Source organism: Rhinolophus hipposideros (assembly GCF_964194185.1).
Source record: "Rhinolophus hipposideros genome assembly, chromosome: 6".
In the NCBI taxonomy this organism is placed as follows: domain Eukaryota; kingdom Metazoa; phylum Chordata; class Mammalia; order Chiroptera; family Rhinolophidae; genus Rhinolophus; species Rhinolophus hipposideros.
In genome coordinates, this window is record NC_138052.1 from 12,813,383 (window position 1) to 12,827,908 (window position 14,526).

Genomic DNA, 14,526 nt, shown 5'->3' on the forward strand with positions numbered 1-14,526 from the left:
ACATCATTTTGACTCTTGATTTGGACTGACAGAACTTTTTTGGTCATGGAGAATTGGCTGACTTCCATTGTGTACTTTGATGCTTTGTTTCAGGGTCATATTGGTACACCCATGTTTCATCACCAGTGGTAACACAGCCCAAAACATTGTTTTGCTTTTCCAAAAAGTCTTGGCAAACTTCCACTCTCCTTTGTTTTTGTCCATCGGTGAGCTCCTTTGCACACACCTTTCTCGTGCCAATATTTTCAGTTAAGATTTTCCTGTTTCTGTATCCATGTTTACTTGGTCTGCTATGCTTCTCATAGTCAGATGATGATTTTGATGCACAATTTGACAAATATTTGCAATGTTTTCATTCGTTCTGCTAGTTACTGGCCGCCCTGACCTCTTTTCACCAGTGATGCTTTCTCTCCCCTCAGAAAAACGTTTAATCCATGTTTACACTGCCATTTTCTTCATGGCATTATCCTCATGAACTTGGACAAACATGTCCCTGATTTCACTTCCACTCTTGCCAAGTTTAACAAGAAATTTAACGTTTGTTTGTTACTCTAATTTAAGTTCAGACATTCTCACAACAGCACACAAAAACACGCACCAATAATGCCACACAGCAAGACAATGCCACACGTCAACACCAACACCGTTGTGAGACACTGATGTACCAGTCATGTAACCTTACAGAGATGTTTGTACAGTACTGTCAGTGCAAGCACACGGTGGCAAGTCGCGAATTTAACTGGTGTTGTTTGATCTATTGTGGGTATAGTTAGGTAGCTTTCAGCTGCTATTTATTGTCAATTCTACTTCAAAAGTTTCTTTTTCCAACAGCAGGCTGCTGAGATCACACTAACCTCATGATAAGGGTGGAGATGAAAGATAAAATATCAAATTGTACATTATCAAGCTCCTGTGTCAATCTTCTCACACCCCGTCCCAAGCAAGTCATAAGATAAATCTAAAATCAAATGGATGGGAAGTATAAATCTCCCATGAATGTGACGGAGTGGGGGGAGAGAGAATGTTTTTTTTTAATTAAATTTATTGGGGTGACAATTGTTAGTAAATTTACATAGATTTCAGGTGTACAATTCTGTATTACATCGTCTATAAATCCCATTGTGTGTTCACCACCCAGAGTCAGTTCTCCTTCCATCACCATATATTTGATCCCCTTTACCCTCATCACCCACCCCCCACCCCCTTACCCTCTGGTAACCACTAAATTATTGTCTGTGTCTATGAGTTTTTGTTTCTCATTTGTTTGTCTTGTTCTTTTTGGTTTATATACCACATATCAGTGAAATCATAGGGTTCTCTGCTTTTTCTGTCTGACTTATTTCACTTAGCATTATACTCTCAAGATCCATCCATGTTGTCACAAATGCCCCTATATCATCTTTCCTTAACGCCGAATAGTATTCCATTGTGTATATGTACCACAACTTCTTTATCCATTCATCTATCGAAGGACATTTTGGTTGTTTCCATGTCTTGGCCACCGTAAACAAAGCTGCAATGAACATTGGCGTACACGTATCTCTATAGAGAAATGCTTTTATATTTTTGGGGTAGATACCCAGGAGAGCGATTGCTGGGTCATATGGTAATTCTATTAGTAATTTCTTGAGGAACCTCCACACTGCCTTCCATAGCGGCTGCACCAGTCTGCATTCCCACCAACAGTGTATGAGAGTTCCTTTTTCTCCACAGCCAGAGAGAATGTTTTTGAAAAACTTAATCTGTATGCTACCTCTTGAACTACTCCTACCACAACCAATCTGCTAAAATAATATTCTGATTAGTAACATGGAAGATGCATTACCATATCATAGTGACGTAATTCCAAAGAAAGCAAAAACGCAGGGGCTTTTTGTTAATGTATACAAACTTGTCATAGCTAAATGTATGAATTGTTATGATTTTTAAAGTGCTGGAAATAACTTACAGAGCTTTCAATCATTTCACGTTACTTATTGACCTTAGTTCTGTAATAAAAAGGATCAATCAAATGTATTCTACTCATGGTATCTTGTTGTCCTTTGGAAAAAAATATTCATCTTTTAAGACTAGTTTTATTTTGCACGTTTATATGTCCACCACAGCAGCCATAGCTGCCGTTCACCCTTTCTCTTTTAACACCATGTGTCTCCTTCTGAAGCTTTTGAGTAATGCTCAGAATTAGGTGCTCACTTTGCAGTCCTTTGTTGTTCACTCGTCTCCATTTGTTCTCTGTTACTAGTGGGTCCATGTGTCTCACATTCCAACTCATACATTCTTGAATGCTCATACATTCATATTTTCAGAGAATCAGGGACTTACCAAAAGTATTCATACTAAGTGTGCTACTTGCTTGCTAATTACGGTTTGCTAATAGCTACTGAAAATAATTGTCCTTACATAAGAAACGTAGATAAACAGATTATTAAAAAAAGTAAACAGGACTTGAAATGTTATATCAAAATTAATTGGACATTTGCACAAAATATGATTTAACCAGAATAAAAAAGAGCACATGGAAATAAAGATAAAAAAACTTGAAGGAAACAAAATAAAGAGCACATTATTCTTATATTGAGCATAGTATCCTGATGAAATGCCCTAAAAATATGTTTTTTGAACTAGGAGTGGGAAGAAAAAGATGAACATCTTGTACTGGACAGGTGTCCACCTGCCATGAATCCTCTTTGGTGACAGAAATCTATATCATTTTGTCTTACAGCCAGCTACAATCTGTCCTAAGGCGTTCTCACTCCATGTTCTCATTCATCCGTTCTCTGAAAGAAGAATTATCCATTTCATTTTGGTTTTGCTCCAAAAAAATTGAATAGTGTTAAATAGACGCTTCTGAAAAATGGCAGGGAGACCAATTCAAATTGTAGTTCCTAGGGCCAGGACAGACGTTAGATAAATAAAACAATGAGGAAGATTTATAATCATTGTCAGTCAGTTGTATTTCTTAGCACCTACTGTGAGAGAGGATATAAGGTTTTTCTTAAACTTCTTAAACCTTTTTTCTTAAACTTAATATGTTATCCTCCCTTAATATGATTAGATTCTTTTAAAATATTTAACAGAGGAGTTTAGTGATTTCACAAAATTTACCCTTTTTCTGTTATACTCAGGGACAGAAATGCTACGGTGTTTCCCTGAAAATGAGACCGGGTCTTATATAAATTTCTGCTCCAAAATACACATTAGGGCTTATGTTCAGGGGATGTCAGCCTGAAAAATCATGCTAGGGCTTATTTCCCGGTTAGGTCTTATTTTCAGGGAAACACGGTTGGAAGTTTTCAAAACTAGTTTCTCCCCTCTGTCCCGCCCACTTTAGCTGACATTCTCAGACAATGCTCATTTACTAGCCTAGAGTTTTGGAAGGCAAATGCCTGATATAGTTATTCCAATACGCTTTATTTTCAGGTAGATTCTGCCTAAAGTAATGTTTGCCTGGGTCTGCTACAACCGCAAATATAAACAAATAGAGTAACTTGTCAGAGTACATGATGTTACTTTATATGGCATTCAACTCGTTTTCATCATCAATTTATATATTACGTGGGTATTGAAAACATAAATTTCATGTTCATCTGATCTATGATGCAAAGATATGTAATATGTACCTCTATTTAGATGTAAACATTATGGACTAGTATTTGTCCATAATATGACCATTTATTTATAAAATGCTTCTATATGACCATTTATGTACATAATATGATCATTTATTTATAAAATGCTTCTTTGCAATAGGTATTTTCATTTACTAAATTAAATATTATATTAGCAGATGTTGAACAGTTTTATGATATATCCAAATAATAAGTTTCATTTATCCAAAATCATATATCCTTTGAAACAATTTGAATTTTATAATAAAAGATTGTTACAATGAGTGCTGAGTACCTTCAAGATTAAAAAAAAAAAGATAGAATCAGTGAAATATTGAATCCATTGAATAAAAGAAATCCATCTTTTTTAGAACAGTGAAAAGGTATGTATTATAAGCCAAAGAATCCTTACAAAGTCTAACTTTTCTTCTAGGCAGCCAGGATATGATATACTTTAATACAAAAAAAAAAAATCATTACCAATCTATATTGTAGACTTTTATTAAATAAATATTTATTAAGAAAGTGAATAAAATATATAGAATAGTGTATAGTATCACCCCCAGAACCATTTAGGTAAGACAGAATTTGTTAGTTTTATCTGCAATTTTTGTCTCTAAATTTTATTGATTTGTCTTTGATGTAAACCCTTCTTAAACTGTGTATTTCTGGATATGAAAACCATGATCTGGGATAGAAAATGTTCTAGGAAGATTCCTTAGGACGTATTAATATCTTTAAGAAATCAGCAAGAATATTTGCTTTTCCCGTGATAAATACATGTTGGTGTTAATTAGCTCAGATGAAACAAAGAATATTTCTAACAAACATTGTCTCTAACCTCATATGCCAGATATCACTTTCTTTTGACTTTTATCTTCTTTACATAAGACATTTAAAATTGTTAAGTTTATTTGCTTAAAGTATAAATAACACTGGAACTGAAATTCAGCTATGGTTGCACAAGAAATTGTCTATTTCCAAGACAAGAGGATTTTTGGCCTCATGGCTGTACATCTGAGTCAGGAAGGCACTGTGAATCTTTTTTGCAGCCCAAATAGTACTTGTAAACTAAGATTAAAGTATGTCATGTTTCTGTGATTAATATAGTAAAGATTGATCTAAATTGCTAAATTAAAAACAGCTTTATTATTATTATTCACTTTCTCTATTAATAGAATCTACATTCTATCGTGAGAGATTCAACAAAACCTTATACTGAAAATTAGTTTCCTAATCCAGATTGTTGGAGACTCCTATTCTGTATCTTGTTGCTCTTCATTTCTGACAAAGGAAAATGGTTAGTTCAAGTCTGTTTAGGGAACTGACTATGCATGTTCATTTATAAAACAAATATTTATTAAGGGAATTGTGTGCCAGGCACTTGATCCAAACCCTGGGAAATCAGCAGTAAACAAAAACATGAACACAGCAGCAAATCTTGAGCCATATTCAAATGAGGGGAGACAGAAAGAAAAACAAAAGAATTAAATGGCACGTTAAAAAATATAGTAGTAGCTAAGGGGTAAAGGAATGTGAGGTTTCTATGTGTGAGTTGCCATTTAAATAGGGTTATTAAGCAATGCCTCACTGTGCAAATGTCATATAAGCAAAGACTTGAAGGAGGGGAGGGAATCAGCCCATGTAGGTATATGGGGCACAAACATTCTAGACACAGAGAAGAGAGCAAGTGGGAAGACCCCCAAAAGGCCTTTGGGGAGCAGAAAGGGGGACAATGTGCCTGAAAGCAAAGTGAGTGATGGGGAGAATACAAGGAGTATAAGGTCATGAAGCTGACAGGTTTCATGTAGGGCTTGTGGATTAATGATAGGATGATGGTTTTCACCTGAAGACAGGGGCCCACTGGAAGCCTTAGAAGGGAAGATTGAGATGACGTGACCTAGTTTATCATCTGAATAATTCTAAAAGGCAACCAGATACCTCCAGAATACTACCTTGATGTACATGTCACAGTGTTGTATTAACTGCATCTTTCTAGGCTCTTCAGGAAACCCACTGGAATATGACGGGAGATCATGTTGCCTAAAAGAGTAAGGGAGATTCATTTATCTGACTAAGTTTACCATGGAGCCCAGCAGTGAGCAAGCTAGGAGGGCATATGAGCAGCTGTGGTGGTGGTACAGGGAGAATTTTATATTGGAGTTCTGTGAATCCCCCAATAGGTAGGGACCGCTCTACGGCCCCGTCCAGCAGGAAGCAGATACAGAAGAAAAGACCTCCTGTGCCTCAACTTCCCATAGAGATTTTATGGGGATCATGTCTTTCAAGAGAAAAACAAGGCAGGCAGTTAGAGACCGGCATCAGATCTCTGCATTCCTGTTCATCCAAGATAACCCACAGAATGTGACCACCCAAAAGACCTCCCTCTCCACCCACCCAAACCCCCTTTTTTCCACTATAATTATCTACCCCTATGAGGAAACAAATGGGTACAAAATACCCAGCTATATGAACCGGTCACTCACACCTGCGCAGTAAAGGCCACAATGACATTCATTTTACCTGGGCCTTATACAATGCATATACCTGGAAGTTCACTAATATTACAACAGACTGAATTCTGGAAAGGAACATGCGCAGTCTAAAAAGATGAGGTAAGGGCCCCTTGTCAATCACCGGTGTCAATCAAGAAGTCCCACTCCTGGAAAGGATCAGTCCATTCTAGAGAAAAAAAAAAGGGATAAAAACTCCAAATTCTCATCAGTCAGAGTCTTTGAGCCTTTGAGCCTTGCTTTTGCTCAGGGGCCGGTTCCAAACCCTTTGGAGTGTGCTTTTCTTTTAAAATAATGGGCCCTTGGGCCATTCTCTATTGCTCAGGTCTGCTCCTATTTCTTTGGAGTATACTATCTCTTCTAATAAACTACTCTTTCACCACTTTATTTCTGTGTCTTGTTCAATTCTTTGCTGGAGATGCCGAGAACCTGGACATTATGCTGAGAAGGACCCACTCTCCATTAACAATCTGAGCTTCATTCTCTGTGTCTTTAAGTTAAGCACAATAATTTCTATTTCCCTTGTTGTTAGAATGGTTAAGTTAAATAACATAGTGGTCTGTAAAGCAATATGCACTTGTATGGCATTATTTGCAATGATGATAATAATATTAATCATAAATATTAATTATTTTAACCATACAGTAGCTCACCCATTTTCCTCTTGACATAAATTACAATTCCAATCATATAGTAAATTGTGTTTCCTTTCCTCATTTTCTTATTTTTCATAACCAATGCCAGCCCCACCACCTTTGAAATCATCATCCTTCATGTTTTACAAGCTAGACATGTGGGCCCGTTTCATAAAGACAAAGGTAAAATTAAAATCTACCACTTTACTTTCAGACCTGCAAAGGCTTAATAGGGTTGCATAACATTCACTCCTTTTTTATAAGAGAAAAATCATGCTGAACAGAATTGCATTACTCTCCCTGCATATTGCCCACAGAATGGGCTGTCAGACACATTAATCACTCTGAGAAATGCATATTTCAGAAAGCTCTGTTAGAGTAGACTAAGTTTCATTTTTTAAGAGTAAATGAGGGAGCAGTTTTTCGCCTGCTTAAGCTGAAGTATTTGAATTTCAATTGACATTATCCTTTTGAGTTTTAGTTTCTTCACAAGACAAAGTGGCTTCTTAAAGTGGATTCTCTTGTTTTTAAATTTACTTACCAGTCAAGAAGATACTCTGGAAACACAGCATTGAAAGTGATTATTTGATTATTTACACTGCTATACAGAAAAGTTTACATCATGAAAGCCCATGGTATTGTACTCCAAAGAAGAGACACACACAATAATTTCCTCTAATAATAAAAGTACTGATGGGTGGATTCTAAGAACTGGATTAACCCCAACCCTCTGAGCTGACTTAACAGAAGTAAGAAAATTGTTAGAAACAAGCCCACTTCAAAATCTTGTCTCAAAAGCTGGCCTTTGGAAACCTCCTGGCATGTCTATTTGCTCAGCCCTATTTTCTAAAACTCCAGGCTGGGATAACTAAAAGGCATCTCAGATGGTACTTATCCCAAGGCCCTGATGTCACAGATGTAGGAGCTGAAAGTACAATTTACCTAAGATCTAGCGAAAATAATGGTAGAATAGTGGACCCAAACCGGGTCCCTGATTTCTCATTTTCACTGCTTCCATTGTGTTTCCTGTGATTACTAACATCTGACTGATAACAGAAGTTTCTTCAAGATTCTACAGTCAGCAAAAAGTGATTGATACACTAAAATGAATGAAAGAAAGAAAACAAGCAAGAAAGTGCGAGAGAGAGAGAGAAAGAGAGAGAGAGAGAGTTAATAAAAGTTGTTTCTTTTGGCTTCCTCATCGTATATAGGTGCACTGTGATCACCTCTTTCCTGGACCTACTATCTCCACCACTAAACCAATAATCCCCAGCACTGACTGCTTAGAATTATCATTTTTGAAAATAAATAAAATGACAGATGCCAGTGCTCTGCCTAGACCTAATGAAAAAGACTCTCCTGAGGAAAGGCCTAGTTGTGTTTAATTCTAACAAAGTGATTGTGATGTATGGTAAAGATGGAGATCTATACCATTAGATATAGTTCCTTGGGAAGCAGGAATAATTTCTTCACCTTACAACCCAATGCCCTGCATGAAGCAGTCCTCAGTAAATTTTTTTATAAATGAATGAGTACATGAATTGTTCTCCAATCACACAATAGCAAGGAGCCACAGGAAAGATTTGGACTTAGGAAATAACATTTTTAAAAAGTCATTAAATGACTTGAAATAAAACAAATGAAATGAATAAAAATAAAAGAATAAATGAATAAAAATAAAAGAAATGAAATAAAACAAAAGATAGTTAAAAATGGAAAATATATATAAAATGAAAAAAAGCAGCTATACACCTGGGAGGGATAATAAAAATCACTTAGTTTATACCCACAGTTTTGATACAGAGAAAATGAGACCTGGGGAGATTAAGCAACACTCTCATGGCCTCTATGGTAGTTAGAGAATTGTGACTAGAAATTAGGTGTCCTGATTCCTAGCTCTTACAAGAAGACTAAAACTGAAATGATCTAGGGTCGTAGACCAGTGGCTGTCAAGGTTGATCTCAGGACAACTGGCATGGGCATCATCTGGAATCTTGTTAAAAACGCACAATTGTAGGCCCTACAGCAGACCTACTGAATCAGAAACTCCATGGATGCTGCCCAGCATTCATTTGTTTAAACAGGTGATTCTGAAGTACTCTTATATTTGCGGCCACTGATCTAGTCAAATGAATTTACCCTTACCGATCTATTTTAGAAAGTCATTCTTTATATATTTATGTAAATGTGCTGTAACATAAAGCCATTGCTCAGTTTTATTTTAGGAACTACCCAAAGTACTATATAATATCTTTGAGAGGAGGTGAGTAGAAATGAACTTAAGACCAAATATCCTAATGCATTGCCTCCTTTAAAATTTATTTCTTCCTTTTGGAAACTTTTGGAACTTCTGTTTATGTATTTCAATGACATTGCCAAAAACTCTACCATATTTTTCCCCTCTCATTTTTTTCATACATATGTCATCAAGCTCAAACAGGTATCGCTAGCTATTGCTTAAGTGACATGAGTTTTCCAGTGTGATCTCAACAATCTCCCCTCCCCCACCTTTTATCTCAGTGCTCAACGTCTAGCATAGTGAGTGGTATCATGGGCTATTGAAGTAGGAAATATTGGGTTTGAATTCTAGCCATAACATTTATTAGCTGTGTGACTAAACAATTACCTAACCTTTAATCTTTTCAGGACACTCTAACAATCATAATATGGAGTTTATCTCAGGAACGCAAGATTGTAACAACAGTCAAAAATCAGTCATTGGAACTCCTTATATCAACAAGCTAAAGAAAAAAAGTGATAATCTCAAAAGATGCATTAAAAGCCTTTGACAAAATTCAACATGTATTCATGACAACTTTCAAAAATTAACAATAGAAAGAAATTTCCTTGACATGATGAAAGGCATTCACAAACAAATAAGTTATAGCATCATCTTTAAGGATAAAAGACTGAATGATTTTCCCCTCTGATTTGTAACAAGCAAGGAGATTTTCTTTCAACACACCTGTGCATCATTGTACAAAAAAATCCAGCTGGGATAATCAGGCAGAAAATATATGAATAAAAGTTATCCAGTTTGGAAAAGAAGAAGAAATATTGTTTTTATTTGCAGACAACATAATCATCAAACTAGAAAATCCCAAAGAATCTACCAAAATTACAGTAAAGAAGAAATGATTTTTGTGAGGTCGCAGAATAAAAGATTAATACACATAATCAATTGTATTTCTATATATTAAGAGTAAAAACTAGAAGTTGTAATTTAAAAAGATCTATTTATTATTTCTCCAAAACCAGGAAATATTTAGGCATAAATCTTAGAACACCTGTATAAAGTCTACATAGTGAAGCTACAAAATACTGATGTAAGAAAATGATAACTGGTGAGATATATATTATGTCTGTAGTTTAGAAGACTCAATGTTGTTAAATAAAAAGTTACTCCAAACTGAGCAATTTCAATAAAAAATTTCAGCAAGATTTTTGTATAGAAACCAACAAGCCAGTTTGAAAACTTAAAACAAAACAAAACAACAAAAAACAAAGATATTAGAGTAGCTTAAATTTAAAAAAAAGAAAAAGAAATTTGAAAGTCCAATATTACCTGAAGACACATACCTGTATGTGTAGTTTTATAATAAAATTGCAAAAATATCGATGTAACAGAATAGACACTAGATATAGACCGAAATATGTATAGCTGGCCAAACAGTTATCGATAAAGTTGAAAGAAAAAAAATAGCATTTCCAGCAAATAATGTTCTATATAACAAAACAAAACGTTCCTACTTCACACCATATATATAAATTAACTCAAAATTAACTGTAGATCTACATGTAAAATCTAAAATTATAATACTTCAATAATTAAACATAGTAGAAAATTGTTATTTTCTTGGGTTAAATATAGATGTCTTAGGTATGACAGAAAAAGCATGATACATAGAAAGAAAACAAACTTCATCAAAATTAAGGACCACTACATTTCAAGAGTAACTTAAGAGAGTGAAAAACAGAGCCATGGACTAGGAAGCATATTTTTAAATAAATTATGTAATAAAGGAGTTGCATCCAAAATGTATAACAATTCTCAAAACTGAAAACAAAAATCATGAAGGACGATGATTTTTCCCTTTTCTTGTTTTTTTCACTTTGCGTTTCGCTTTTAGTAGTTTCGATTGCTACATTTTCAAGTTCACAAATATTTGCTTTTACATTGTCTAATCTGATGTCAATTCCATCCAGTGTCTTTATCATCTCGAATACTGAAGGTTTTCAATTCCAAAAGTTTGATTTATCCTTTTTTTATAATTTTCATGTATCTATCATCTTCTTTGTTCTACTTCTTGAACATATGGAATACAATGAAAAATGTTTTATGCATTTGCCTAGTAATTCAATATTATTATTATTATTATTATTATTATTATTATTATTATTATTATAGTGTTTGACTTTTGCTCTTTATTATGGATTTGATTTACCTGCTTTTTTGCTTGCTAGACTTTGGGAATTTTACTTTGTTGGATTTTCTATATTTTTTACTTCTTTTAACTACACTGGTATATTTTTCTAGGATGCTGTTTTATTACTTGGAAACAGGTTAATTCCTCCAAGCTTTCTTTTTCCTTCCGTTGACCAAGACACAGACAGCCTTTTTTCTAGGGCTCATTTTACCCCTACTGAATATAATTCCAAGTAATCTACTATAAACCCCATGGACTATGAGGTTTTCTACTTTGGTGATTGGAAACAGACTAGTCCTTGGCCTATGTGAGCTTGAAGAATTATTTTCTCTACCAAAATTAACTTAAAATTGAGGAAAATGTAAATATAAAAACTAAATTCATAAAACTCTTAGACAAAAACATAGGGGATTAACCTTCATGACCTTAAATTTGGCAATGGATTTTTAGATATGACACCAAAACCTAGCAACAAAAAGAAAATTAGATAAATTGCACTTCAAAATTTAAAACTTTTGTACTTTAAAGGACATGTTAATAAAGTGAAAAGATAACATATAGAATGAAAGAAAATGTTTGCAAAACATATATCTGTTAAGGATCTAGTAGCCAGAGTATATAAAGAACTCTTGCAACTTAAAAACACAAAAGACAACTCAATTAAAAATGGGCAAAGGTTTGAATAAACATTTTTTACATAAGGTATACAAACTGGTAACAAGAACATAAAAAGATGCTCAACAGTATTAATTATTAGAAAAATGAAAAAGAAAATCACAAGAAGTACTACTCATACCCACTATGATGGTTATTTAAAAAAAGAAATATAACAAGTGCCGGTGAGGATATGGAGAAATTTAAATCGTAATACATTGCTGATAGGAATATTAAAAAGTTTACCCACTGTAGAAAATAGTTTGCCAGCCTCTCAAAAAGTAAAACAGAATTACCGTATGACCCAACAATTCCACTCCTCAGTGTATATCTAAAAGAACAGAATGTAGGTACTTAAACAAGTACATGAATACATGTTATCGCAGCACCATTCAAAATGAAAAGGTGAAAGCAGCTCAAATGTTGATCTACAGATGAACAAATAAACAAACTGTAAATACATACAATTTGTAAATACATACACACACACATACACACACACACACAATGGAATGTTATTCAACCATCAAAAGGAATGAAGAAGTACTGAAACATGCTAGAACATGGATGAACCTGTAAAACATTTTAAGTGCAAAACGTCAGATACAGACGGTCACATATCGTGTGACTCCACTTATATGAAATATCCAGAATAGGTAAATCCATAGGAATAGGAATTATATTGAGAGAGCTGGGTGCAAGGGAGAACAGCGGGCAAAAGCTTAACGGGTAAAGGGATTCCTTTTGGGGTGATGAAAGTGTTTAGTAACTAGATAGAGGTGGTGATTGTGCAAGGTTGTGAATATACTAAATGGCACTGAATTGTTCACTCATATAATTTTTATGTGAATTTCAGCTTAACAATAACAATAACAATGATAATAGAGAATCATCTCCTCTAAAGCTTTTAGAGAGTACCAAATTTCTCTCCCCAACTTTTGTTATTTCTTTACATGAATGCACTGATAAGTATTCAGTTGAAGACTCAAGGGTGAATCTCTGCAGACTTCTCTTCTATTGTCCTCATGTGAGCTCTACCTGGGGGGAGCTCTACCCCCCATCCCCCTCACAACTCTTAAGTCTGTCTGCCTCCACCTGGTTTCCTAATACCTATGCTTTAGCTTGAAAACTCGCTACAGAATAAACTGTAACAATCTTGGGTTCATCTCATTTATCTCCTCTGAGTCAGGAATCATTGTCCTGCATTGCCCAACGTTCAATGTCTGAAAAACATTGTTTCATGGATGCCATCTAGGTTTTAGTTGTTTTGGGATGATGAATCCAGTGTCTTTTATCTATTGTGGCCGTAAGTGCAAGTCAACATTTACCTTTTACTGAAGTGTTTCTCAGCCTAGATTTTACATATGAAATCTCGTGTTCATTTTATAAACACATATGCATGCACTTGTGCACATACACAGATATTTCTCTCTTTAGAAGATATAAGTGTACTATGTAAATGTGAGAAACATTAATCTAAGTCTTCCTTAAGTTAGAAAAGCATATATGCATATGCTCACTACAGCACTTCAAATTGTATTGTATTCACTATAGCAACAGTAATTTCAGCACCATAAGGCTTTTATCTCAGTGAGTACCATCACCAGCTCTTCTTAAAGTTCAAAGGATGTCCTCTAATTAGATTCCACTGCCAAGAGTGGAAGCAAATAGAAACCTGTCCATGCAATCCACTGGCATAGCTTTTAATCCCGAAGGGTTGATGAAGCCCATAGGTTTTTTAGTATTCTAAGGGAATTAGACTGCCAAGGACAAATATTTTTTTAACAATATATCTTGACTGGAAACAGCCACTGATAGTAAAGAAAACACATAGTATTAAGGAAAAGGACATCAATTTAAAAAGGAAAAATATGTTCACCAGGACAACATAAATTGAATTAACTGATTCTGCCCAGTGGGTAGATTGAGAACCATTCTTCCTCAGTTACAGGGCTATATGAACCTATATTTTAACTTTCTTAAAAATTATTTTATAAGCAATTGATTTTAAAGCATTGCATTTAACATGCAGAATGGCATGCCATTCCTAGAAGTATGATCTGTGGTTGTGTTATTCTTATTCTCAGAATTATTTGCTGGGTAATTTGAATATTTTCACATTCTAGAAGCACAAAGGTTTTTTTTTTCTTTTGTGCTTCTAGAGCAATTTTTAGGAAAAATAATTATCAACCAACTCGTTTCAGAGCACAATTGCAATAGTGACCTTTTATGAATTTATCCCATGCAGGCAGCTGCCTCTGTTTCCTCTGTGTCACCACTCCCTGCCATACACACACACTCTGCCTCACTGTCATAAGGGAACAAAGAAATCACAACTGCATATGAGTCCACTGAGACCTACTCTTCCTAAACACCTGTGTTCTTTTATGTATTTTTGGCATTGTGATTGCTTTGTTCCTACCTAGATGACATGCCATACTTTCTCCATTTTAAGTAAACTTATTTATTTTTCAAGATCTGTTATAAGTGCCATCTTCTAAATGGAATCCTCTCCAATTTTCCTAGTAAAGTAACACAGTCTTTTCTAAACCACTCCACCAGAGAGATCATTTTGCTGCATACAGATTTCATTCAGGCATTTGTTCCCTCACTGTCTTCTGAGCTTCTGGAAGTCTGAGCCTTGTTTATGTTAGAACAACTTTGGCTGTGCACAATAAACCTTTGAGAA